This window comes from Cryptotermes secundus, unplaced genomic scaffold (genome assembly GCF_002891405.2).
Source record: "Cryptotermes secundus unplaced genomic scaffold, Csec_1.0 scaffold66, whole genome shotgun sequence".
Taxonomy (NCBI): domain Eukaryota; kingdom Metazoa; phylum Arthropoda; class Insecta; order Blattodea; family Kalotermitidae; genus Cryptotermes; species Cryptotermes secundus.
In genome coordinates, this window is record NW_019731262.1 from 3,425,281 (window position 1) to 3,450,366 (window position 25,086).

Here is a 25,086-nt window from a genome sequence, read left to right on the forward strand (position 1 = left end):
ATTTTAACTTTATATGGATCAGCTTTTGCACATCGTACGATCATAAATGACGATCTAGCCGACTACACGGTGTCACATCGCGGAAGACAGTAAACTGCATACACAGCCCAGTCATAACCTCAGCTCTCGCAATGTAAAGAAAGCAGCGTAACATCCACAATTTACTGAAGAACTTGTTCTCATTGCAATGACAGGTAGATGGGAAATCTGTACTTTGCTACTTGTTGGTCACGTGCTGGCAGTTCATAAGCCATTACTTCAGTTTCCCCGCATGAGTCCTCGCCTGCTTGTAATAACAACCGTCAGCTTACTATAGAAGGGGTACAGTTGTGTGTTACTAATGACCTTACAGAATTCCACGGCACATCCTCCTATCTGACCATTATATGATTCGGCACGTAACCACACTCCACTAAACACCCTTGTATGATTTGTCCGATAGAGATGTTAGGGCGCATTTTCTTTATGTACAGAGGTTTATTTTACTATATTGTAGTGTATTATGTGTAAAATATAGTAAATATAAGAATAGGGTTTATTGAGTTATAAAACTCTTCATGCTGCGTTATATTCTCATGCTTAAGGTTCGCTCGGTAAGGAAAAGGGCGTCTGTGGGAGGTTTCTGTCAAATATAAAAAAGTAAAGTTGTTCCTGTGCTTGAATAATTAAGCACTACGCCATGAAGGCGTATGGGAGGTGGATGTATAGATCCACATTTTCTTGACCTTGGCGCTGGTTGTAGGTGAGTGGTCAGCTTCACGCCCCGGCCGCTTTACCTCCGAGGAGAGAGCCCCCGGTACCCATTGTATAGGAGGCTGGGTGGGCCCCAGAGCCGGCCAAGACGGCGTTGAGAAAATTCTTGACCCTACCGGGACTCAAAATCCTAACCCTCGGCCGCTCAGCTAGTAGCCAGTCGCTATACCGACTGCGCTATCCCGGCATTGTGTTAATGTACAAATAGTGACTGTTACTGAAATATACGAAGTGTCTCTCGGTAATTATCCCATATGTTGGAGCTGTTATGATGAAGTTATGACGGAAATAAAGTGAGGTTTTGACGATGTTTGTTTTTATAGGTAACCTTTAGCGAAAACTGTTCATCTACTCGTACATAGCAACACTACCTAATTCATATTTATAAAATTCTATCAATTTTAGTTTGTTGCTATATGTATGTACAGTCTTATTCAGAAATTTTCAAGTTATTGAGGTTAGGGGCTTTTGATTAAGTGCATTTCCGACAATTTTTCGTTCAAATATCAGCGGGTCTTGTGCTAGTCATAATCATAGACCCCGTAGGAAAATTATGTATGTGAAATAACAATAATGATAGAAATGTTAATGTTTTAAATGAAAGTTGAAGGTATGATTTATACTACTTTTTTTTTTCGTATAAGTCGTGTTTTTTGTTATTATATCATTGCTTATGGGAGTATTTAAAATGGAAAGTTATAGTATTTAGAAGAGTTGTACAATTATATGCAAAACAACCTAAAAAAAATTTTGTGATGCCTCCTGTGAGGTTTGAACTCACGACCCCTGGTTTACGAGACCAGTGCTCTGCCACTGAGCTAAGGAGGCGAACGTGTTAGGTGTTCACAGAACTAGCTAGTAAGGCTACTACATCTTGCAGTATTTATCAATAACGTTTTTTTTTTATAATTATTATGATTCTAGTTCTTTCCAATATTTTGTTATTATTGTGAAACATATTCTGTTCTTTCGGCAGGAAGGTACTGAACTATCGTTTTCCAGTTTAGTTCTAAGATCATTGCGTAGATGGCACGGTAGGTCGTTCTGGCGGAAGACATTCTAATTCCACATTCTCATGCCAGGTGGCAATACTAGTTGAATAGCATCATCTGGTACGGTCTGGTACGTTGTGAAGCGTTCAAGGATGGGATATTCAATAGTGCTTCTCAAATTTACCTGTTAACACCTTCTATAAGAAATGCTTTCTTGGGCATTGTATCCCATGTTAAGTAGTCTTACCAGGATTTCATGTTAAGTAGTCTTACCAGGATTTCATGCCATTAGTTCGCATTTAGAAGGGGAGGTCTGTTGTTAAAGATTTGCACAAGATGGAGAATGATCAGCTTTTACATTTCCCCCTTTTTAACCTTCGAGAAACAAACTCCGGTACCGTTACTTGCGATTCATATTACAAGATTTTTATAATGATTAGTTGACAAAAAATATTATTTTTAGCCGCCTTCTTTTCTTAAGAAAAGACAGTATGATCGTCATCATCCTCGCAACGCTTTAATTTCCTGAAATCAATATCAGTAAGTACATTTTGATCATAGCTGAAAAGGCCGAAAACCTAAAAGTACAGGTATTTAAGTATTCAAAATTAACAACATGGCGAACGTTGATGAGTTGGGAGCGTCAGTTGTACCACTGAATGTAGAGTCCTGAGTTCCTGTACAAGAGTTTCGAAAAATATATAACGTTTATCAAGCCAATGAAGAGTATGATCTTCGGGGTTGTAACACCGTATAGCTCTGTAGAAGTTCGCTGACGTTTCGGAGGAACGCATCGCCTCCATCTTCAGGATCGACGAATAAGCCACTATGCATCCTCCTTGCAGTTTCTTGCTAGGCATACTCTTCTACTCTGAATATGAATGCGATATGTTTGTCTGAAATGTCGGTTGACTTCTACAGAACTATACGGCCCCACCACTCAGTAGATTGCACTCTCTATAGCTACTGTTGTGAGAACCTAAAATCCAACCTTTCCCCCCCCCCCTTGACACTACAGCCCCAGTGGGCCTAGACCTACCTCCATGAACTCCGTTCACTTCGGTTTTTCTCGATCTTACACATTCCGTAGGACTCCTTGGGCGGGTGATCAGCTCGTCGCAAGGGCTCTGCCTATACACAAACACAGAAAAACGCACACACAAGCTAAAAATCCATGCCCTGAGTGGGATTCGAACCCACGATCCCGGTTTCCAAGCGAGCGAAGACAGTACATGCTTTAGACCGCTCGGCTACCGTGACCGGCAAAATCCAACTTTAGTGTCGTATTTTTTGTAGGATGTAAAACAAAGAAATGGCAACTCTGTAACATGTGTACTTAGCTTTCGGATTTATGGCGATGATTGCTGCACCACTGCAGTTAGAAGTGTGACATTTTATACGGAGACATATCATAGGTTCATCTACAAATTCTTTATGTTAACAATTAGGTCATTGGATGTTTCAATTGAACCCATCCTTCCAGTCTCACTATGGCCCTGGGGTCGGCACAACCTCTAACAGAAATGAGTCCCAGGAATCTTCCTTGAGGTAAAGGGCGGCCGGCGCGTAAGACTGACAAACTCACCGCCATCTGTGAGCCGATTATCTAGAAAATGTGGGAGCCTCGACGTCTAACACCCCTATTGGCCTCCACGGCCTGTCACAGGTTTTTTTTTTCAAACATGGCGATGGTGTGAATCTGAGACGTTTAAAATAATTTGTAGTATGTATATTCATTCATTGCCGGTCACGGTAGCCGAGCGGTCTAAGGCGTGCACTGTCTTCGCTCGCTCGGAAGCCGGGATCGTGGGTTCGAATCCCACTCAGGGCATGGATGTTTGTGTGCGTTTTTCTGTGTTTGTGTCCAGGTAGAGGCCTTGCAACAAGCTGATCACCCGCCCAAGGTGTCCTACCGTATGTCTAAGATCTAGAAAAACCGAAGTGAACGGAGAAGTTCGTGGAGGTAGGCCAAGGCCCACTGGGGCTGTAGTGCCAATGAAAAATATTCATTCATCAGTAATCTGTCAGACGACAGGTCCACAGTCTCTTCCAAAACAATTCCTCCACTTAATGCGATCTAGAGCTTTCTCCTTCAAATGAGAATATCCTCTTCTGTCCCCAAGGTCATCCAGCATCTTCTTACGTCTTTTTCCTCGTCTTCTGGTCACTTCTATCCTCCCCTCTATCTTTCCTTCAATAACTTCTTTTAGAATGCAGTTACTGCGTAAGATATGAGCAATCCAATTAGCCTTCCGTTTTCTTATTTCGTGTAGGATATTCCTCTGCTCACTGACTCTAAATAACACTTTTTCATTTCTCACATAATCGCTCCAACTTTTCTTCTCCATCCTTCTCCAACACGACATTTCGAAGCTTTCCAGGTGTTTCTGATCTACTGCCCTAAGTGTCCATGTTTCAGCCCCATACAAAGCCATGCTCCAAATGTAGCATTTTACTAGTTTCTTTCTCAAATTTAAGTCCAGTTTGCTGGTATAAAGATTCTTCTTCTTGTTAAATGCAGCTTTTGCCATGGCAATCCTAGATTTAATTTCACAAGTACACCTTCCATCATCTGTTAACAAGCAACCCAAATATTTAAAACATTTCACATTCTCCAGTTGTTTTTGTTCTATCTTTATTGTGACTGGGGTTGGTTGTCTCGAAATTTTCATTACTTTTGTTTTTTCCACATTCATACGTCTTCTTAGGAGAACACAATCACGACTTCGTTTCCATCAGAATAAACCGAATCCCCGCTTTTTGGACATCACCGACACTGCTTGCAGTCGAAGAGAATTGGCAGAATTAAAGGCATTTCTGTTTCTGGTCACGTGGTTATCAGAATATACGAGCACTTTGCTGTGGCGAGTGTTTCGCTAAGCCGTCCCTTGGGTCAGGACCCCCAAGAGTCTGAAGACTAGTGCGGTCCAGGATGGAGGTGCTGAGGGCCCTGTGACCCGACTGTGGCCACATTCATTAGTTCGCTTCTTTTCTCCAGCTCATGTACAAGAGGATCCATAATTTTGAACTTGATGGGATTAGCTAGGGAAAGACAAATTTAGACAACTGCAGTTAGTAAGTAAAGTACTTTTTTTTTTCTTTTCTTTCAAAGTGAAGCTATTTGGGACTTAAGGTGAAGAGTAAATGTTGGTTGAGTCTTCAAAGCTTAAAGAAACTGGATGTTAATAAACAACAGGGCATTTTTGCAACCGAAGTAGGTTCGTTTTATTTAGCCCATGCAGTGATTCTTATATGCATAGGCAGCAAGCTTGTACTTGTACTCTTCGCCAAGTTATAATCAGAATGATCACGTCAAGGAGGTTGAGGTGGGCAGGGCATGTTGCACGAATGGGAGAGAAGATGAATGCATATAGAACATTAGAATTAAAACTCGAGAGCACTGATCCAATTCTAACTTTTTTTTCCCCTGTAATTGATTGAGCAGAACATCGAGTCAGTAATTCTCCATCATCATAATCACCCGGGGCAGGTACAATAGGCCAATCAGTGGCCGCCGTGCCGAGTGGACCCAGCTGGACTCCACCCCACACTAAGCGAATTTAAAAAAAGAATCCTGTATGCCTATCAATAATTGTCAGTTTTTTAATTATATTACAACACGATAAATGCCTACATAATAGAGGATATATTTTTCTGTAAGGTAAATTGGCTTATTAATGAAATGTGGATTGACATTTTAAGAGTGGAATTTGAATTGATGAATCAGAACGGTTTATGAGGGTCACAACCATCCTTTAAGCCACACCTCCATTATTATGATATATGTACTAAGCTGTAAATCAGACAGACTTGATAATATGTATTTGTTTATACACTGCGCTAATTATATCATTATTCTTGAAATATTGCTTCATTATCTCGAGCACTGCGTAGGGAAGCTACATGTAATATTCTTTCTATGCTAACCTACGTCTGACCGCGTAGATCTGTTAGTAACAGAAAAGGCGCTTTGCTTGTTATTAGAATCCGCCGTATTCCGAACTTCTTGTGCGCGGAGGTAGAACTTTTAACGAGTTCCCATATCGTTGTATTCAACATCAGTGCCGTGAATTTATACAGTTGGACTTTTATAAAAAGTATAATAATTCTGAGATACATCGGCAAATTGGATTTCGTAATAAAGAGCATGGGATAGCGTGTCGCTCCCCCTCCTCNCCATACTACAGATATTGAAGGAGCAGCTTCAGACTTGTTCAGATCCTGATGGTGAATATTTGTTTTTTATAAACGTCTTGTAACCTTTCGTAAGGCCTATATTGTACCTAGCTATTTCATATTATAAGGTGAGGAACAGAGACTGAGGGTGTTTGAGAACAGGGTGCTGAAGAGAACATTTGGACCGAAGAGAGATGAAGTGACAGGAGGTTGGAGAAAACTGCATAATGAGGAGCCTCATAACTTGTACTCTTCTCCAAATTTAATTAGAATGATCAAGTCAAGGAGGATTATATTGGCAGAAAATATAAGCACGAATGGGGGAGAAGAGGAATGCATGTAGGATTTTGGTTGGAAAGCCAGAATCAAGGGGACCACTGGGAAGATCTAGACCTAGTTTGGAGGATAATATTAAAATGGGTCTTAGAGAGACAGGATGGCGTGTTATGGATTGGATTGATCTGGCTCAGGATAGGGAACTGTGGAAGGCTCTTGTGAACACAGTAATGTACCTTCGGGTTCCATAAAATGTTGGCTGGACGACTGGCGGCTTCTGAAGAAGGGCTCAGCTCCATGCAGTTACTAAGTTACTACGTAATATATTCTTGCGCTCATCGTATCTAATGTATTTTTATGAGTTTTTCCATGTCCTACTGTCGTTTCAAAAGTTGTGGAGCTGTGTAATATGTTCGTGTAGGTCTGTAAGGTAAAGCTATCCCTGTTAACAAGGCTGTGGAGGCCCATAGGTTTGTGAGACGTTGAGGCTTTCACATCTTTTAGATAATCGGCTCACAGATGGCGGTGAGGTTGTCAGTCTTACGCACCTCCCGCCCTTTACCACTCGGGAAGATTCCTGCTACTCATTTCTGTGGGAGGCTGAGTGGACCCCAGGGCTATAGTGCGGCTGGAAGGATTACGTATATGCCTTTATTGTTTATGTCGTTTTATAGAGACGGTGATTGTTTAAAAATGTTCATGCTTTTATCATGTAATATCGACGCTTTGCCATGAAATATTCCTCGTTTAGATCTGACTTTTGGAGTTTTTGTGTCGTCTGTGTGCAACGTCGTTCACTCTTCTTGCTTCGTATTCCGTTATTGGACACTACAAGGTCCGTCCCAACTGGCCATCTTCAAGTGTACAGGTTGTTATGGTTAAGGGTACTGCTGCTCACTGTAATGCAGTTTTCTTTTCCCCTCGTTTAGTATCAGAGCTGTTTTAAATGTTTTGGGAGGTATATAAATTTACAATATATATGAAATTGTGTTTTTAAATAAGTCGTATGTAATTGCGTTTTTAAAATGATACCTCAGCGCAGTGGTCTACGCGGGGCGAAATAATGGGTTTGCGTTGTCCATTGAGAATGTCTTGAACAACACAGTCTGTATCTAGTTTCTGTCCTTTGTTGACAGAAATATAATGAATTGTGTGGTTGCTTATATTATGATAAAGTGTTTTTATCACACTTCAAACATAAGGCGTGTTAAGCTTGGTATGCGCTCTTATCTGCCTGTGTTGCAGTGCTATGTAAAGATCTCTCTTATCAGTAATCCTTTCAGGAAATTATTTATCATCGTTCGTCATTCCCTTGGGTCATTGTATAACAGTTTTATATAAAAAAACCTTAAATATTATTAAATCGACACAGCAGTCACTGCTTTTCACTCATACTCGTATTCGAGATGTACTCGGTTCGAATCTGGGCCTTGGCACTGGCTGCCCTTCCTGAAGTTTTCCATGGTTTTCCTCAGTCGCTACAGACTTGCGGGCATTGTGCCTCGATTGGGCTACCACCTCTTCCAAATCCTTTGAATTCGTCCTACATTGCGACACTATGCAGGAAGGGTCAGTATTCTATAAGGCGATAGTATCGGTCATTCTAAGCAAAATTGTATGTAATATGTACGTGTCCTATTCCGAACAGTTTCCTAGATAGAGCTGTTTCACTGTACAGACGAGCAACACGTCATGTCCTCCTCACACGGGTTGCAAAGTGCATTGATGTTGACCGTCGAATTTTCGGAAATGTATTATACTGGGTAAACTGTACGAACTTTGTCACTTGAACAATAAACATTGGTATTAGAATCAGTACGTAATATCTCTTTCTTATCAACAATTTTGGAACTGTACAGTGCAATAGCTCTATCTCGGAAAACGTTCGGAATAGGACACGTGTACATACTATATACTTTTGCTTAGAATGACCGATATTGTGACCTCTCAGTATATTGACCTTTCCTCCTAGGACATGCTGTATAGTATAGCTGCTAACAGCTCGTAAAATAATCCGCAGAAAGACAGTAGTGTGTGTTTCTGAGGCTTCGATATAGTACTCTCTACATATTGAATTTTTAGGTTAATCAAGTTTAAATGCCGAAGGACTAGCTTTCCGGGGAGCTCGAACATTCGTCGTTTGGAAGATAGAGCTTTATTTAGATTACATTAATTCTTCTCTTCATAACACTTAAGTCCATAATCCAAAATTAATAAAATATTAACGAGGAGCTTAATAATTTGTACTTCTCGCGAAGTTTTTTTCTTTTTCGCTGGTTCTACAGCCCCTTTGGGCCCTGGCCTCTGATTTTCAATTTCATTTTATAGACGGTAGGCCTCCTTGGACGAGTGATCAGATCGTCGCAAGGCATATACCTAAACACAAGAAAACACAAACACAGAATAAAAACATACCCACACCAAACATCCATGTCTTGTGTGAGATTGGAACCCACGATCCGGACTTCCGAGCATGCGAAGATATTACATGCCTTTGACCGCTCGGCTACCGTGACCGGCCCAACTATAATTAGAATGAGAAATTTAGGGAGGATGAGATGGGCAGGGCATCTAGGACGCATGGGGGATAAGAGCAATGCAGATAGGATTTTGGTGAGAAAAGCAAAAAGAGAGAGGCCACTAGGAAGACATAGACGTAGGTGGATGGATAATGTTAAAGTGGACCTCAGGGAGCTAGGATGGAGTGGTATGGGCTGGATTGATCTGGCTCATGATAGGGACCAGTGGAGGGCTCTTGTGAACACGGCAATAAACTTCGGGTTCCATAAAATGTTGAGAAATTCTTGAGTAGGTGCACAACTGGCGGCTTCTCAAGAAGGGCTCAGCTCCATGGAGTTAGTTATGGTACTGAATTAATATCAGAGGTTCTTGCTTGAAGTGCTTCTAACGTTACTTCCTGAGAAGGATAACAGGATGCTGAGGAGACTATTTCGACCTATGAGGAATGAAGTAACAGGAGATTGGAGAAAATTACATAACGAGGAACTTCATAACATAGAATGATCAAGTCAAGGAGGATGAAGTATTCATAGCATGTCGCAGTCGGAGAAGCGTTCATACAGAGTTTTGGTATGATTCTGGAAGGAGAGATTTTTTTTTGTGGCGCTACAGCCCCAATTTGGGCCTAGGCCTACCTCCATGAAACTTTCCGTTTCACTTCGGTTTACTAGATCTTACACATACGGTATGACTCCTTGGGCGAGTGATCAGCTCGTCGCAAGGCCTTTACCTGTAGACAAACACAGAAAAAGCGCACACAAACATCCATGCCCTGAGTGGGATTCGAACCCACGATCTCGGTTTCCGAGCGAGCGAAGACAGTGCATGCCTTAGACCGCTCGGCTACCGTGACGGGCAGTGTATAAGAATAATACATAAGAATTCAATTCGTACCTCACAGGAAACAGATCCGAACCCACGATCCCGGCTTCCGAGCGAGCGAAGACAGTGCATGCCTTAGACCGCTAGGCTACCGTGACCGGCGGAAGGAGAGATACCACTTGGAAAACATAGACGTAGATGGGAAAATACTATATTGAAATGAATCTTAAAGGGATGAGATGGGAGGATGTGGATAGGATTCATCTTGCTCAAGGTAGGGTCAAGTGGCGAATTCCTGTGAACATGGTAATGAACCTTCCCTTTCCATAAAACTTTATAATTTATTGAATAGTTAAGCGACTGTTTCTAAAAAAGGCCTCCGCCCCGTGGAGTTAGTCATAGAACCCCGTGTGACATGTTTCATGAAGGTACAATATAGATCTTAATTCCTGTTAATGACGCTAACGTTCGGAAATTTAAATGTATATGCCTCATAAGCCCTTTATATGGCGTAGAAACCAACTTTAATATATTATTTTGCGACGTGTTCGTGTCCTGTCTGTAATTTAAATCTCTAAAACAGTCCCACAAAACATAAAAATTCTGTATGAAGCCAGTCAAGTACAAACATAAGAAAATTATCCTGAAAGCTAATTTTCTGACGAAAGACTTGGATGGAATGATTTTCGTGAGATTCTTGTAGCTGTGCTCCTAATCCATTTCCATAGCGAGTTCTACGTATTGAGTTCTAAACTTCTTGCTTTATTCTCAAGAAAGCTGCCTTGTATGTGCATTACAAACAAAAAGGTCTCTCTCTCTCTCCGCTAGACAGTAGTTGATCTGCCGCAGTGAACTCTGTTCATGAGTTCATAGCCATGCGAACTCGTTTGCTTAACTGATCAGCTGCTTATTGCTACACCAAACAACGTCTCGTCACGATTCGGGACACTTACAGTTCGTCTTCTCTCAGTCATTGTTTAGAGGATACCATTTCTCTAACTTCTCATTATACCCTGTCTACCCATAGTTCTTACAGAAAATATTGTCACGTAGTATGTGTGACTATCAACAGGGTTTGGGGTTGGTTATTGGATTCATTGACCGCTGACACACAGGACTCAGAACTACAAGCAGTTACTGCGCCACGGCTAATCTCCACAATTCACAAATCATCACAGCACCCGCTAAACATTTTCCAGCTTGCTGTTTCTTCACCAGCCGTTCCCTGGCAACGATTTCTAACAATGGAGATTCTTCATCTTCACGCTCTCAAGTCCTCTCTTCACAGACCCTGTACAGAACTGACTGAACTGACGTCCCTTGCTTATAACATTTCGGCACGGACCGCGTAGAAACACAACTCTTATAGTGTTGCGTTTTTGTCTCTTTCTGCAAGAACGTGTTTACCTAACCGTTACCCAGAAACGGCCCTGGTATATCTGCCTATCTCGCTGTCGTTTCATAACAACGGTTCTACACGCTACAGTATGAAACTTGTCGTTAAAGATGTATGTTTATTAATTATTATCGAAGTTACGGAAGCTAGGATGGCTCAATAAGTACAGTAACAAAGCTAGGGGCTGGACCGCGAAGTCGGGATTCGATTTCTGGCCGGAAAAAAAGATGTTTACCCTTTCCACAGCATCCAGACCATCTCTAGAGTCGTCCCTCAGACATAGTCTTCGGTGGGTACTGCAATTTCTATATCCAACATCATTAAACTGGTTTTATAAAAAAGGAACTGATTTCAAGCCAGAAACCTGTAGGCCTTTAGTCTAATCTGCCCTATGTTACGTCACATCCTTTGGGTTTGCCCGGCTTGGAAGGAAGTAAAGTGATGTAATTTCTGGTTTCCAGTTGAGCAAGCCGACAGAGATAATTTTTCAGACCAATATATTCTACTGACTTTAAAAGGTGACCTAAACAGAAGTGTGCAGCTTTAGGTCTGATTCTTTGGAACGATGTTCAACTAGCTCCCTGCAGAAGAGCGTTCCTTGAATGTGTGTTAGTCGCCTAGCAGGTCAAGAAATGGCAAGAGGCTCTAGCAGTTTCATAATGAACTTCATAAAATGTACCCTACGCCAAATATAGTGGTCAAATCGAAAAGAGTTAAATGGGCGGAACATGCAGCAGGCGTGGAAGAGATGACATGTATGCAAAACTTTAGATGGAAACCCTGAAAAGGAAGAGATCACTTCAAAGTCATACGAGTAGATGTAGATTGGATGATAATATTGGAATGGATGTTGTGGTCTAGTGGTCAGAGTTCCTGGCTACAGATCCAGAGGTCTCAGATTCGATTCCCGGCGCTACCACATTTTCTGAGAAGTAGTGGGTCTGGAACGGGGTCCACTCAGCCTCGTGAGGATAATTGAGGAGCTACTTGAATGGAAAAGTAGCGGCTTCGGTCTACAAAACCGAGATTAAAGGCCGTGGGAACCCGTTGCGCTCACCACGCGGACACCCTCTGTCCGCAAAAGTTGGCAATAACTTCGCCGACAAACGGAGGTCGCTCGGTCGGTATAATTCGCTTGCGGAATAAAAGCGACGAAGTTTGTTGGTTTTGTGTGGATGTCAAAGAAGTAGCCCCCGTATGGAGCAAGTTAGAATACCTCCATCATAACCTCCGGTTCCTGGAGGTATAACTGGGCCACCCTGTCAGTGGGGGACATAAATACAGGGACCTGGTCCTCCAGGTTGGAGGTTGATCATAAGGTTGATCACCTAACTCTGTAAACAAAATATTGCGGCGAAGTCCAATGAAATGAAAACCGGATGCGATTTGGCAGAATCTACAGACGAAGGATATAACTCAAAAAGGGCTGTTTTGCCAAAGAAGTAGGGTGTGTGGTATGGACGTTATTCATTTGGCTCAGAAAATGGTCCAGTGACGGGCTCTCGTTAACAGGATAATGAACTACTTAAGGAACTGTGATCTTCAGTAGCGGGATACTACTAGATGGGGTTGATTAGTTATTCTGTCGAGCAGTGGAGAGTACCCTGGTCTTTTCCCGAAAACACAACATAACCCAGTTTATTTGTCTCTTAGCATCTGGGATTGATGTGTAGACTTTTGTAATTTGAAGACTGGTAAAGAAAGCTCTCTAATATTTCATTCTTCTTCAGCTGTTTAAATCCCCTCACTTAATCTTAATTTCTTTGTTTATTATTATGAAGGCGACACAGTACTGGTGTGTAAACACACCACGCTTTTGCACGTACGCTTTGCAGGTATGTTGTTTATGTAACAGCCTTATGTTATAAAAATGGAAATAAAGCTATACCTGAAATAGACAGTGGAGGTCCATTGGGATGTGAGACGTCGAGGCTCCCACATTTTCTAGACAATCGGCTCACAGATGGCGGTGAGGTTATCAGCCTTACGCGCCCTTCCGCCCTTTACCCTCAGTAAGATTCCTGGTACTCATTTCTTTTAGAGACTGAGTCGACCCCAGGGTCATAGTGCGGCTCGAAGGATTAGAGCAATTGAAAAATCCAATGACCTCATTGGGAATCGAACTCGCGACCTCCGGGCTTGTAGCATAGTGTCTGAACCAACTGCGCTACCGCGTGCCCCCTCCCTTATGTTATAAAATGTATTAAATATTAAAATTTAAATTGTTTAATTTCTTTGTATTGCCCTTCAACATCGTCTGTGTTGTCGAACCTACCGAGTTATGTCAGTGTTTACGTAATTCTGAATACCCCGGGAAGATATTTCTTTTGGCAGTCGGAAATGAGGTAGCAATTAGCACTGGATCACTGGATTATCCATATTAATGTTAACTTGAAGTAGGAGAAATTGGTGTTCTGGACTGTTGCTCTCCCGGCAGTAGAATGTAATGCATCGGACTGTACTTTCATGTTTGTTCCTGCTTATTTGTGGTTTATTTAAATACAGTGTCTGTGTCTCCGGTTACGTAACGTTCAAATATTGGGATAATTAGTAAATATAAATGATTAAGGGTACACGCGGTAGCGCAGTTGGTTGCGTCACTATGCTACAAGCCGGAAGGTCCCCGTTTCGATTCCCGATGAGGCCATAGGATTTTTCAATTTATCTAATCCTTCCAGCCGCACTATGATCCTGAGGTCGACTCAGCCACTAACAGAAATGAGTACCAGGAATGTCTTCGGGGTAAAGGGCAGCCGGCGCGTAAGGCTACCTCGCCGCCATCTATGAGCCGACTCTCTATAAAATGTGGGAGCCTCACAACCCTGTGGGCCTTCACGGCTTATTACAGAGACAGTTTTCACTTTTTAAATGATTAAATTGTTAAGACGTAGAAGGAAGCGTTTGTGACCTCTTTCGAGAAACAGGCCGTGCATTTAGACCTGGTCTCTGTTTTGTTTTGTTTTGTTTTGTTTTCCGTGTGGCAAGTAGTTATGGAACAATGATTGCAACCTCATTGTGGGATGGAGGGGATACAGTGTAATTAAGTCCCTGTTATCTCACATACATATGCTACTATACTTGTCTCAGGGGACTCGTCAAAATTCACTGTCCATTCTGTTGAGAAATGCNATTTTTTTCCGTGTGGCAAGAAGTTATGGAACAATGATTGCAGCCTCATTGTGGGATGGAGGTGATACAGTGTAATTAAGTCCTTGTTATCTCACACTACTATCCTTGTCACAGGGTACTCGTCAAAATTCACTGGCCATTCTGTTGTGAAAGGCAGGTATAGAAACATTTGCAGTGTTATTCCGGTATTCATCTGTTAGAAGTGGGGGGGGGGGAGATGACCACGACAAACCTCAATCAGGACAGCCTGCCTCCAGGCTGATATTTGAACCCGGGACCTACAGACGAAGAAGGGCTGTCAGTTCATTGTGGCGTCTGTTTTGAGATTAAGTTGCTGTAATCTGTGAGCGATATAATTGGAATGTGATGACGATTATAGTCTATTCTGGTTAGTTTAAGCAGCTTCTACACTGATAAGTGACACGTAACTGTGGACTCTGCTTTGATTAAAGACTTTTCCAACATTCGTACTACAGGATTTTAGTGTGTCTGCGTGGACAAGCATAACACCCGTTGAGACTTCATCTTGAAGCCGTGTTGGTGTTAAACCGTTCATACCATTAACTTTCCAAGATTTCACCTGTATCCCTTTCCATCCCTATATGTTATCGAATGATTCGTCGAGGTCGAACTTCGTCGCTATCTCCCACCAATAACACACACAAATAACCAATCGTAAATCGTGTCATTTGTACAGCATACTACACTTCACATATCCACAACATATTATCAGTACTCACAAAATAGACACCATACAGTGAATCAAGAGACTTCTCGCTCGTTCGTGTCCTAATTAATAATTTGGGTTAATGCAACATATTATCGTGTGTCAGTTCTTTGCTAAGATAACCCGAAATTACGCAATATCGGGGCATTTCATTACTTTCTCAAGGAAAGGATATTATTATTGGTGGCGTGATAATTTGCTGAAGGTTTTGGGTTATAGCTGAAAGCATCTTGAATGAGGTAGAAATTGCACGAATTAACTATTACTGAAAGAATCCGTTATTAATGAGACTGCAAAGTGTGCCCTAATTTCAAGCAGCCGTAACTTCCCGGATGCGTTCTTTGCGATAGTGCATAGCTCATTGACCTTGATGTTCATTTATTGACTACGTAAATCTTCCAGTGGGGCTATTAAAATGTTTTTCTCCTTCACATCATTAATTGTGCAATGTCGCTGATTTGAATATTGTATAAAGTTATCCCTCTGAAACAGGCTGAACCCCTAAAATTCTCTTTATTTATGGTTCTGCTTGTATATCCAGTCACTGCCACACACGGTAAAGGTAAAGTCTGTGTGTTTAACTGATCAAGCACAACGCCACGAAAGTACTAGCAGGAGGTGAGTGGCCAGCTTCACGCCCCTGCCCCTTTACCCTCATGGAAAGAGCCCCCGGTTTCCGTTGGATAGGAGGTTGGGTGGACCCCAGAGCCGGTTTGGAAGCTGTAGAGAAGAGAAAATTCTTGACCCTACCGGGATTCGAACTCCGACCCCTCGGTCATCCAGCCCGTAGCCAGTCGCTGTACCGGCCCCTAATCATCACACTTGATACGTAATATTTAAGTCTTAAAATGAATATTATGTATATATTGATCCGTTATTTTCTCTTGTAACGTTGTAATCTTACGAATATTTAACGGAACATCACCATCGAGTGAGTAGCACTGTAGCTTCGTATACTGAAAGATCCGAGTTCAAATCTCGCCTCGGACACGTACTATCGTGATTAAGATTTTCGTGGTTTTCCTCAATCCATCCAGGCGAATTCCATGTTAGTATTTCAAATTAGGCGACAGTTCTTACTTCCACATCCTTTCCAGTTTATTATTCACTACGTATCCTATCTTCTTTGGTGGCGCTACAACCCTATTTGGGTCTTGGCCTCCTCCATAGGCTCTGGACATTTGGTAACAATAGATTCTTCCGGGATGGGGTTGTTAGCCCCACACGCAACCCCCAGTCTGGTGGACCGGGGACTACACTTCGTCTGTCCCCTACCATTTGACTTGTCTGGCATGTGTGGCACTACCAGAGACTTACGCTCCCGCCAGCGTAGCTCTTCGGGTCACAAGGGAACCAAACCTCTATACGCCAAGGCGGGAGTCCTCGAAGATGAATGTTAATCTTGTAATAATAGTTTTAACTTTTTATAAAAAATTATGGCATAAGTTTTAAATCGTATTCATACATACAGATTTTGAAGTTGATAGAATCTTCTCGGGCTATTACCAACTTTTCAGGGACCATCTCTGCCCCCATCTTCTGAGTATGATGTAATGTTACGTTTAATATCTGGTGTCCCCCCTGAAGATGGTCATTTAGGACTGAAGTATGTCAGGGTTTAATAGTATTTAATCACCATAAGAAAATAAATTACATACATTCATACGCTAGCATCACTTCCTGTTTCAACATAAACAGTACGTCGGTAAAATGAACCCTATCAGGCTTACATTTGTTATGTTGTACAGTCTGAACTACTGAAACTGTTGTTAAATATACCAAAAATAAATCAACCATACGAGGATATTGCAATTTAATGATGCACGTATTATTGCGATCTGCTCACATGTATTGTTATTTAAAAGACCTGACAATAAATATGCTGTGAAATTTTTTGACTCGCTATTATGTGAAAATGGCTACAGGTGTTCCACTGCTTTTTTCATGAACCGCCCTGAAAGATAAGGGCGACTTTGTTTGTAGAAAATGGGAGTTGGCGTCAGCGATAAGCTTCAAGTTCACTCCGCTCGCATCTTATCTGTGGTTGTTCAAACATGGGGTGCCAGGCTGATTTCGCACGCTGTGGGAACTTCTGATCACCTAGGTTACGTAATATTGGATGCGGAAACGCGTATCTGCCTAACCATGAATCATGAGATTAATTGTATGTACATGAAGATTACTGTTTTCTGGGTTGTTACGACATGTAATACAGTAGAAATGTTTTGGGGGAACCTGCTGCTTTCGCATGCTCTTCGTCCTCGAAGATGGAGGCAGTACGTTTTACCGAAACGTCGGTAATCTTCTACAGGACTACACGACGTCACATCCCACAAGATACTACTCGTCTTAGAATAGTACTTTGAAAAGCCAATTGATGCTACCTATCTAATTTTCACAAATTCTCACGTTATTTTTTAACAAAGTCCCTAGTCGTGCGTAAGATACTAACAACTGTTGTAATAAAATAATATTCTTAACCGTACATTTCTCTCTGGTCCATAATTTGGGAGTCACATCGCACGGACTGGGTCTCTTGGCTCTAAACTGAGGAACCGATCACTCATTGATCAAAATAATTACTTGGCTAATAAGCCTATAGCTGATGTTTGGACTGTCCTGAATTTGTCTGTCTTTCGCTGTAACTTATTTGCATTTATTAGGAACTAGTATCTTACTTACTTACTTACTTACTTCACTTGGATTAAATTTATTTGTACAATAAAATAAGCAGTAACTCCCAGAACTGAGGGTCTCAAGTCTTACATAACTTTTTATTGTCTTAAGACGGTTTAGAATCCCGATGAGGTGGATTTTTTCAATTTACCTAATCCTTCCAGCCTCACTATGGTCCTGGGGTCGACTCAGCATCTAACAGAAATGAGTACCAGAAATATTCTTGGGGTTAAGGGAGGCCGGCGCGTAAGGCTGATAACCTTACCGCCATCTATAAGCCAATTGTCTAGAAAATGTGGGAACCTCAACATCTCACAACCCTATGGGTCTTCAGGGCCTGTTACAGGGTTACCTCTACTTTTTTACTTTTAAGACGGTTTAGAATCAATGTGAGTAGCTCGAGAATAATTTTAGATCTTTCATTCGACGACCGGGATTCGATTCCGTCAGGCACAAGATTGTTCTCTTCTACATAGTGTCTAGAACCGCTCTGGGACCCTCCCAGCCTCCCATCTATTGAGTATCAGGGACTGTTTCCACGGGGGTAAAGCGGCAGGTGCGTGAAGCTGACCCCCCCCATCTAATGCTGAGGTCAAGAATTGTCGAGCTATACTTTCACTGCCCCATACGTCTTCATGGCATAGTGCTTAATTAAAGAGACACAGGGAAAACTTTTAACTTTTTACTAAACAATTTCGCTATTATCCCTTTTTAATTTGTTGGAACGTAATAACAGGAAACAATGAATATGTGTGCCCCGTGTATAAATGAAGCTTCCAAGATCCCTGCTGCTTTGGTGGTCGCTGATTGCGAATGTAACGCTACACAGTGTGACGTTTATTTTGGCAGATGTTGGCCGCGATTTTGATGTGCTCGCTGCTGATGTTGCCCGACCGCCTTTTCACCGCGGTGTGATTCACCGTTATGCTGCTGCACTGTGACACATTTCGGTGATAGAAAGAAAGCCTCAGACACACAAAATATGGCACTGGTTTGACAGAAAGGCAGTCGGAATGAAACAAGGAAAAGCATTAAAATGTGGTAAGGCCATACTCGCGCATTCATTTGCCGACGTCTCATCCTAAAGGCTCCGATAGCCCACATCAGTTGTCCCTCTGCTTAAGTAACCAAACACAACGCCATGAAGACGTATGGCGGAGTGAAAGTATAGCTTCACAATTGTTGACCTCGGCGCTAGATGGAGGTGAATTATCAGCTTCACGCCTCGGCCGCTTTACCCCCGGGAAAGAGCCCTCGGTGCCCATTGTATAGGAGGCCGGATAGGCCCCAAAGCGGGTCTGGACGACGTGGAGAACAGAAAATCGTGCCCCTTCCGGGACTCGAACCCCCGGCCGTCCAGCCAGTAACCCATCACTATACCGACTGAGCTGTCCCAGCTCTTAGTCCACGTAGGATTTATGGTAAATGTCGTGGTACTGGAATAGGTTTTCTTCCGGCGCTTCGATTTCTCCTTCCCAATTATCGTTCCACCAAAGCCCAATGCACGTCTCTGCGGGGTCCATCTGAATCCGCAGTGTCTGTTGACCCGGATCCTACAACTGAAAATAGTCGTGGATGTGTTTTCCCGACTGTTCACTTTTGAGTTCGATAATATTTTGAATAAGCAGTCGCGGACGGCCGACAAGGGGTAGCCTTCCAGCTTTGGGGTTGGACATGGGGCTAATTTTAGCGTAAAAAATAGGTTTGTTATTTAATATCACAAAGGGCCTCGGACCTGAGCGAATTTTTTGGATAAACGACTCTTAAGAAGTCTGCATAGGGCAGGTTCGCTCGTGACAGTTGCGAAAGAAATATCAGTGTTTGAGAATAAGGCACTGAGGAAAATATTGGGCCGAAGAGAGATGAAGTGACAGGAGGTTTGAGAAAACTGCATAATTAGAATGATCAAGTCAAGGACGATGCGATGGACAGACATGTAGCACGAATGGGGGAGACGAGGAATGCGTATGGGATATTGGTGGGAAAGCCATAGAGAAGGAGACCACTAGGAAGACCAAGACGTAGGTGGGTTACTAGTATTAAACTTGATCTTAAAGAAGTAGGATGGGGTGGTATGGACTGGATTAATCTGGCTCAGGATAGGGACAAATGGAGGGCTCTTGTGAACACGGTAATAAACCCTTGGGTTCCATAAAGTCCTGAGAAATTCTTGAGTAGCTGCACAACTGGAAGCGTTTCAAGAAGGACTCAGCTCCGTGAAGTTAGATAATATTTTGATAATTTGCGACTGAGAACGTTGTCTGAAACAATGACTCCTCTGTCATATATTCGGGGTATCCCTTTTAGAATGTTTGCTGGCTCGTAGACTGTCAAAACGTTTTATGGCTTCTCTCAAATCCTTCAGGCAAATTTCCGAATAGCACCTCACATTATCCCACGACAGAATTAGATACTCATACCCTTTCTTGTCCTTATTTTTAGCATATTTTCCACATCTCCAAAAGAATAAGAGACTTACGAAATTACCTTGCTGTGTGTCTGTATCCCCTCTAACAAACAGGATAATGGAGCCAGAAGAGACGGCCATTGGTAGGAAATAGCTCAGTAAACACTTTCCCGGGGCAGTGAATACACACGCAACAATAGAAGAACTGTTGGATGCGGTGTTTCCTGTGTGGTCCGTGTCGTATCAAATATTTGTTATGTCGTGAAAGGAAAATAGTTGATTAATTTCTTGGTTTATTAATACTATCGCTCGACACGTCGTTAAACAATCCATGTTTGTTGTGCTTTATCTTTGACCTTGTAGATGGAGGCAGTAAGTTCTTCCGAAACATCAGACTGCAGCGCATCACATCCCAGAGGGTTACCACTCTGAGAACACCAAATCTCATATTCTGAGCTCTGTTGTTTATGTTTGCCTGCGGGCAATCGCGATGCGGCCAAACGAGTTGGCGGTTATTTTCCAAGCATTTTGCTTCACTGTATAATGGCGCAAAATAGCAAGGCCAGCAAGCAGACAAGCAACCTGTTGTGTATTACGTGGTATTATATAGAGGGAGAATGGGGTACCTATGTTAGCACCAGGCATAACGGAGCACTGACTTCATTCAAGGCTTTACAGCAAGGCTATCCGTCAAGTCATGGCCGCTCTAGGCACCGTATTGCTTTGTCGCGCGTTTCTTTTTATAGAAACCTCTCTCTTTCATGAATTCTTAAAAATGTTTTGTTATTACAATTTAGAACGATACAACAAAATTCGTTTAGCTAAGTCGGCCGAGGAATCGGGTTCAGTTCCCGGCAGAGGCATGAGCTTTCTTTTTCTCCACAACATTCAGACCAGCTCTGGTGCCTACCCATTCTCCTATGTAATGCGTTCTGGGGGCTCTTTCTCTGAGGGTAAAACGGCCGGGACGTGAAGCTGTACCTGCACGCAGCCATACTTATTCATAGCGTGGTAAATTTACCTTTGATTTAAAATTTCTTTGGGACAAAAAACAAGGAAAAATACGCAACTGAAACTGTATAAAAAAACGTGACCTGCCATGCCCGATGTATGCCAGTGAAACATGACTCTCAGAAGAAGAGATGAAATGCGTTTGGAAGCAGTGGAAACGCTGTTTCTGCGGCATGCAACATGTTATACTGTACAGGGCAAGAAAAGGAGCGGCAAAATGAGGTCAGAACTGAAAATGAGAAGTCGGACAAACAAAAGCACGAAAGGAAGAAAAGCTGGCTGAACATCTACAGAGGTTGTCATCATAAAGGAGCTCCCAAGCAGCTTTTACATTATCAACCGATAGGAAGACGTGATCCAAGAAGATCAAAGAGAAAATGGCTAATGTCTTGGTGTTTGGAGACACAACGACCTAAGAAGCTCAACTCTTGCAGACGTTCTAGAAACTGGAGGATAAAATCTATTGAGAAAAGCGATTATGTACATGCGCAACATTTTCTTGTCTCCCCTGTAAGAGACTTCATCAAAAGTAGATTCAGTAATATTAAAAGTTTTCACAAACAGCCACATCTACCCTAATACATTAAATGTAGAATAACAGTGTACACCAATGGATGGTGCTATACGTATAAAAGTTGCTACGAACCCTTTCAGCGAAGGTGGAAATTGCAGCGCTAAACCTAGCTTATCTCCCGTTGCTGATTATTGCTGTCGGTTTTTTTGCTGATATTCGTAATCTAGTCAAGAATGGTGAGATGGGCAGGGCATATAGCACGCGTGGGAGATAAGAGGAATGCATATAGGGTATTGGTGTGAAGGCCAGAAGGAAGAAAACCACTAGGAAGACCTAGACATAGGTGGGATGTTAATATTAAAATGGCTCTTAGAGATATGGGATGGCGTGGTATGGACTGCAGAGAGAGATAGGATGGCGTGGTGTGAACTGGAGAGAGGTAGGATGGCGTGGTGTGGACTGGAGAGAGAGATAGGATGGCGTGGTGTGGACTTGAGAGAGGTAGGATGGCGTAGTATGGACTGGAGAGAGATAGGATGGCGTGGTATGGACTGGAGATAGGTAGGATGGCGTGGTATGGACTGGAGAGAGGTAGGATGGCGTGGTATGGACTGCAGAGAGATAGGATGGCGTGGTGTGAACTGGAGAGAGGTAGGATGGCGTGGTGTGAACTGGAGAGAGGTAGGATGGCGTGGTATGGACTGAGAGAGATAGGATGGCGTGGTGTGAACTGAATTGATCTGGCTGAAGATAGGGACCAGTGGAGGGCTCTCCTGAACATGGTAATGAATATTCGGATTCATTAAAAGTTTGGAAATTCCTGAGCACTTAAGTAGTTGGTGAGAAGAATCTTTTTACCAGCAAATTGGACTTAAATTTGAGAAAGAAACTAGTAAAATGCTACATTTGGAGCATGGCTTTGTATGGGGCTGAAACTCGGACACTTAGGGCAGTAGATCAGAAACACCTGGAAAGCTTCGAAATGTGGTGTTGGAGAAGGATGGAGAAGGTCAGTTGGACCGATTATGTGAGAAATGAAGAAGTGTTATTTAGAGTCAGTGAGCAGCAGAGGAATATCGTACACGAAATAAGAAAACGGAAGGCTAATTGGATTGCTCATATCTTACGCAGTAACTGCATTCTAAAAGAAGTTATTGAAGGAAAGACAGAGGGGAGGATAGAAGTGACCAGAAGACGAGGAAAAAGACGTAAGAAGATGCTGGATGACCTTGGGGACAGAAGAGGATATTCTCATTTGAAGGAGAAAGCTCTAGATCGCATTAAGTGGAGGAATTGTTTTGGAAGAGACTGTGGACCTGTCGTCTGACAGATTACTGATGATGATGATGATGATGATGATGATGATGATGAAGTAGTTGGTGGCTTCTCAAGAAGGACTCAGCACCATGGAGTTTGTTAGTTATTGCTAACCACTTGCAACTTCCATTCCTGACAGAAGAACAAGCGTTAATCTTAAACCTTGTATAGAGTAATTTGGATACTTATTTTATTTTTAGTTTTTGCTTTATTTCTTCTTCGCTTTGTCATCTTCTGTTTCTATAGTAATCTGTTCTCGCACTCTTCATCCTCCAATCCTGGATCTTCCAAAAGGACTCAGTGTGTTAGAGTTTAGGTTCTCACAGCGGTGACTTTGGGTAGAAGACGGGAAATATGGAGGGTGCTGGTTCCTCCGAAACGTCGGTACCTCTGTACCAAACTACTTTGCAACGTTCCCAAGAGCACCATCTGCGTATGATTCATTTAACTGTGCGTTTTTTAGGTCACATGATGCAGCATTTAATGGATGGATGATTTGTGGATACTGAAACCAAAACCAAAGTACGAACATTGCTTTCTCGTGAACAGTCGCCATTTTTAGGTATGACGTCATATGTTCTGCCAGACATCATTGCGGCAAGTACAGCGTTACCAAATAAAACTTTTTGAGTTACACTTTCATATTCCGTAAGCAGTTTTATTTTGTTCTTTCCGATTTGAAAATTATAGGCCAAGGAAACCCAGCAATATTATAAACTCACATTGTAGAAAGTGCCTAAATGGAAATGGTCGTGGTTTACTGTGAATTAATATTTCTGAATTTGCCTGTAGGGACTGAGGAAAAATACAGAGATCCTTACTCAGAATATCCGGTGTCCTGACCGAGGTACGCCAACCACGGGGCATTCTACCGCGACGTTCATTATCGAACGAGCAGAAGCCTAGTTGATGATTATGTTTATTTCTGGAAGCAAAGGGCGGCCCCTGACCATAACGAGGCACCTCACCAGTCTTCTCGTGTCCTCCTCTACAAAGCCAGATCGTTGAATATTCATGACGTTTTCTTTGGTCAAGCGTGACTGCCGTACCTGTTATTCAGTCACGACTCAAGCACTCCGTCACGGCCAGGCTTTACTAGTCACATGGTACTCTGTGGTTTCAATACCTCGTGACCTGTTCGTCAACCGGCTGGTGGTTACTTGTTTTCTTGGCTCATATTTAGTGTAACATAACCGTAACATAATACAGTAATAAAGTAGCAGTGCGGAGACGGTCTCGATTGGTCCCTTAGCGACTTCTTGTCAACTGCAGAAGTTGAACGAGGTGTCCGAATTCATGTTATGGTCATCTGGGTAATGACATCGCATCTTCAGGAGGTAAGTACCAACGTTTCTGGGGAACATATTGCCTCCATCTTCACTATAAAAGTAAAGTTGTTAAACGACATTGGCAGTAAGCCAGATTTGACGTAACGTCGAATGAGTAGATAATTCATAGGAAAAGGAAGAAACAGGCCCTGATTTTCGCGTTCTCCTGGGTGAACTGAGGAAAACTATGCAGTCCCTCACTCTTGTACCTGCCGAGGTTCAAGCCGAGCACCTCCATAATAATTTATAAGACAGCAATATAATTTCTTGAACAAGCTTGCTAGGTTTCAGTTTTATAGTGAAGATAGAGGCAATAACTTAGTTCGAAACGTTGGTATCAACCAATCAGACTACACGATGCCATATCCAGAGAGCCGTAAAAATGTCATGACGTGGGAGGATTATTGTGAATGGCCAGTCGAAGGGATCTGAAGGTACTTGGTTGTGGCCTCTCTCAAGGTAATTATCACTACGAGGACGGGGTGGAGGTATACAAATAATACCGAATTCAGTTTCGAATATTTCCATTACAGACTTCTCTCTAATTTTGCAAGTCATGTTAATTTGCGTAAGAACTTCACTTCCACAACCTGAAAATTTATTAACATGTTTCTAGCGTTCCGTCAGAATTTAAACGTCATAGAACAGTACCCATGCATAGTTTCACATACAGCTTTGTAGCTTAAGTAGATTTCCCTTGTAGCTTCACCATTATCACCATCCGTTGTAAGTATTTAATATACTCGTATACGTACCACTTGTTCCAAGTTATTGTCATCAACATTGGTAAAACAGCCCTTTTTGAGCCATGGTCGTCCTAAAAAGACTCTGCCAGATTTGTCTACATCCGGTTTTCACCTCTGTTGATTTGGCAATAATGATTTTTTACACAACAAGGTCGTCAGCCGGGGTAGCTCAGTCGGTATAGCGACGAAGTACGGGCTTGATGGCTGGGGTTCGATTTCTGGCAGCATCAATTTTTTTTTCTCTTCTCCACAGCGTCCAGGCCTACTCAGCCTCCTATCTGTTATGTACAAGGGGT

The 25,086-nt window shown here is 42.4% G+C and overlaps 1 protein-coding gene and 1 non-coding gene across 2 annotated transcripts in view; one reads left to right on the forward strand and one right to left on the reverse strand.

Moving 5' to 3' along the window:
* LOC111866698 overlaps window positions 1–25,086 on the forward strand; it is a 366,904-nt gene that overhangs the window by 48,445 nt on the left and 293,373 nt on the right. The window lies entirely within an intron of this gene.
* On the reverse strand, window positions 1,510–1,581 carry Trnat-cgu. Its single transcript has one exon. It is a non-coding gene; the product is annotated as a tRNA-Thr (tRNA).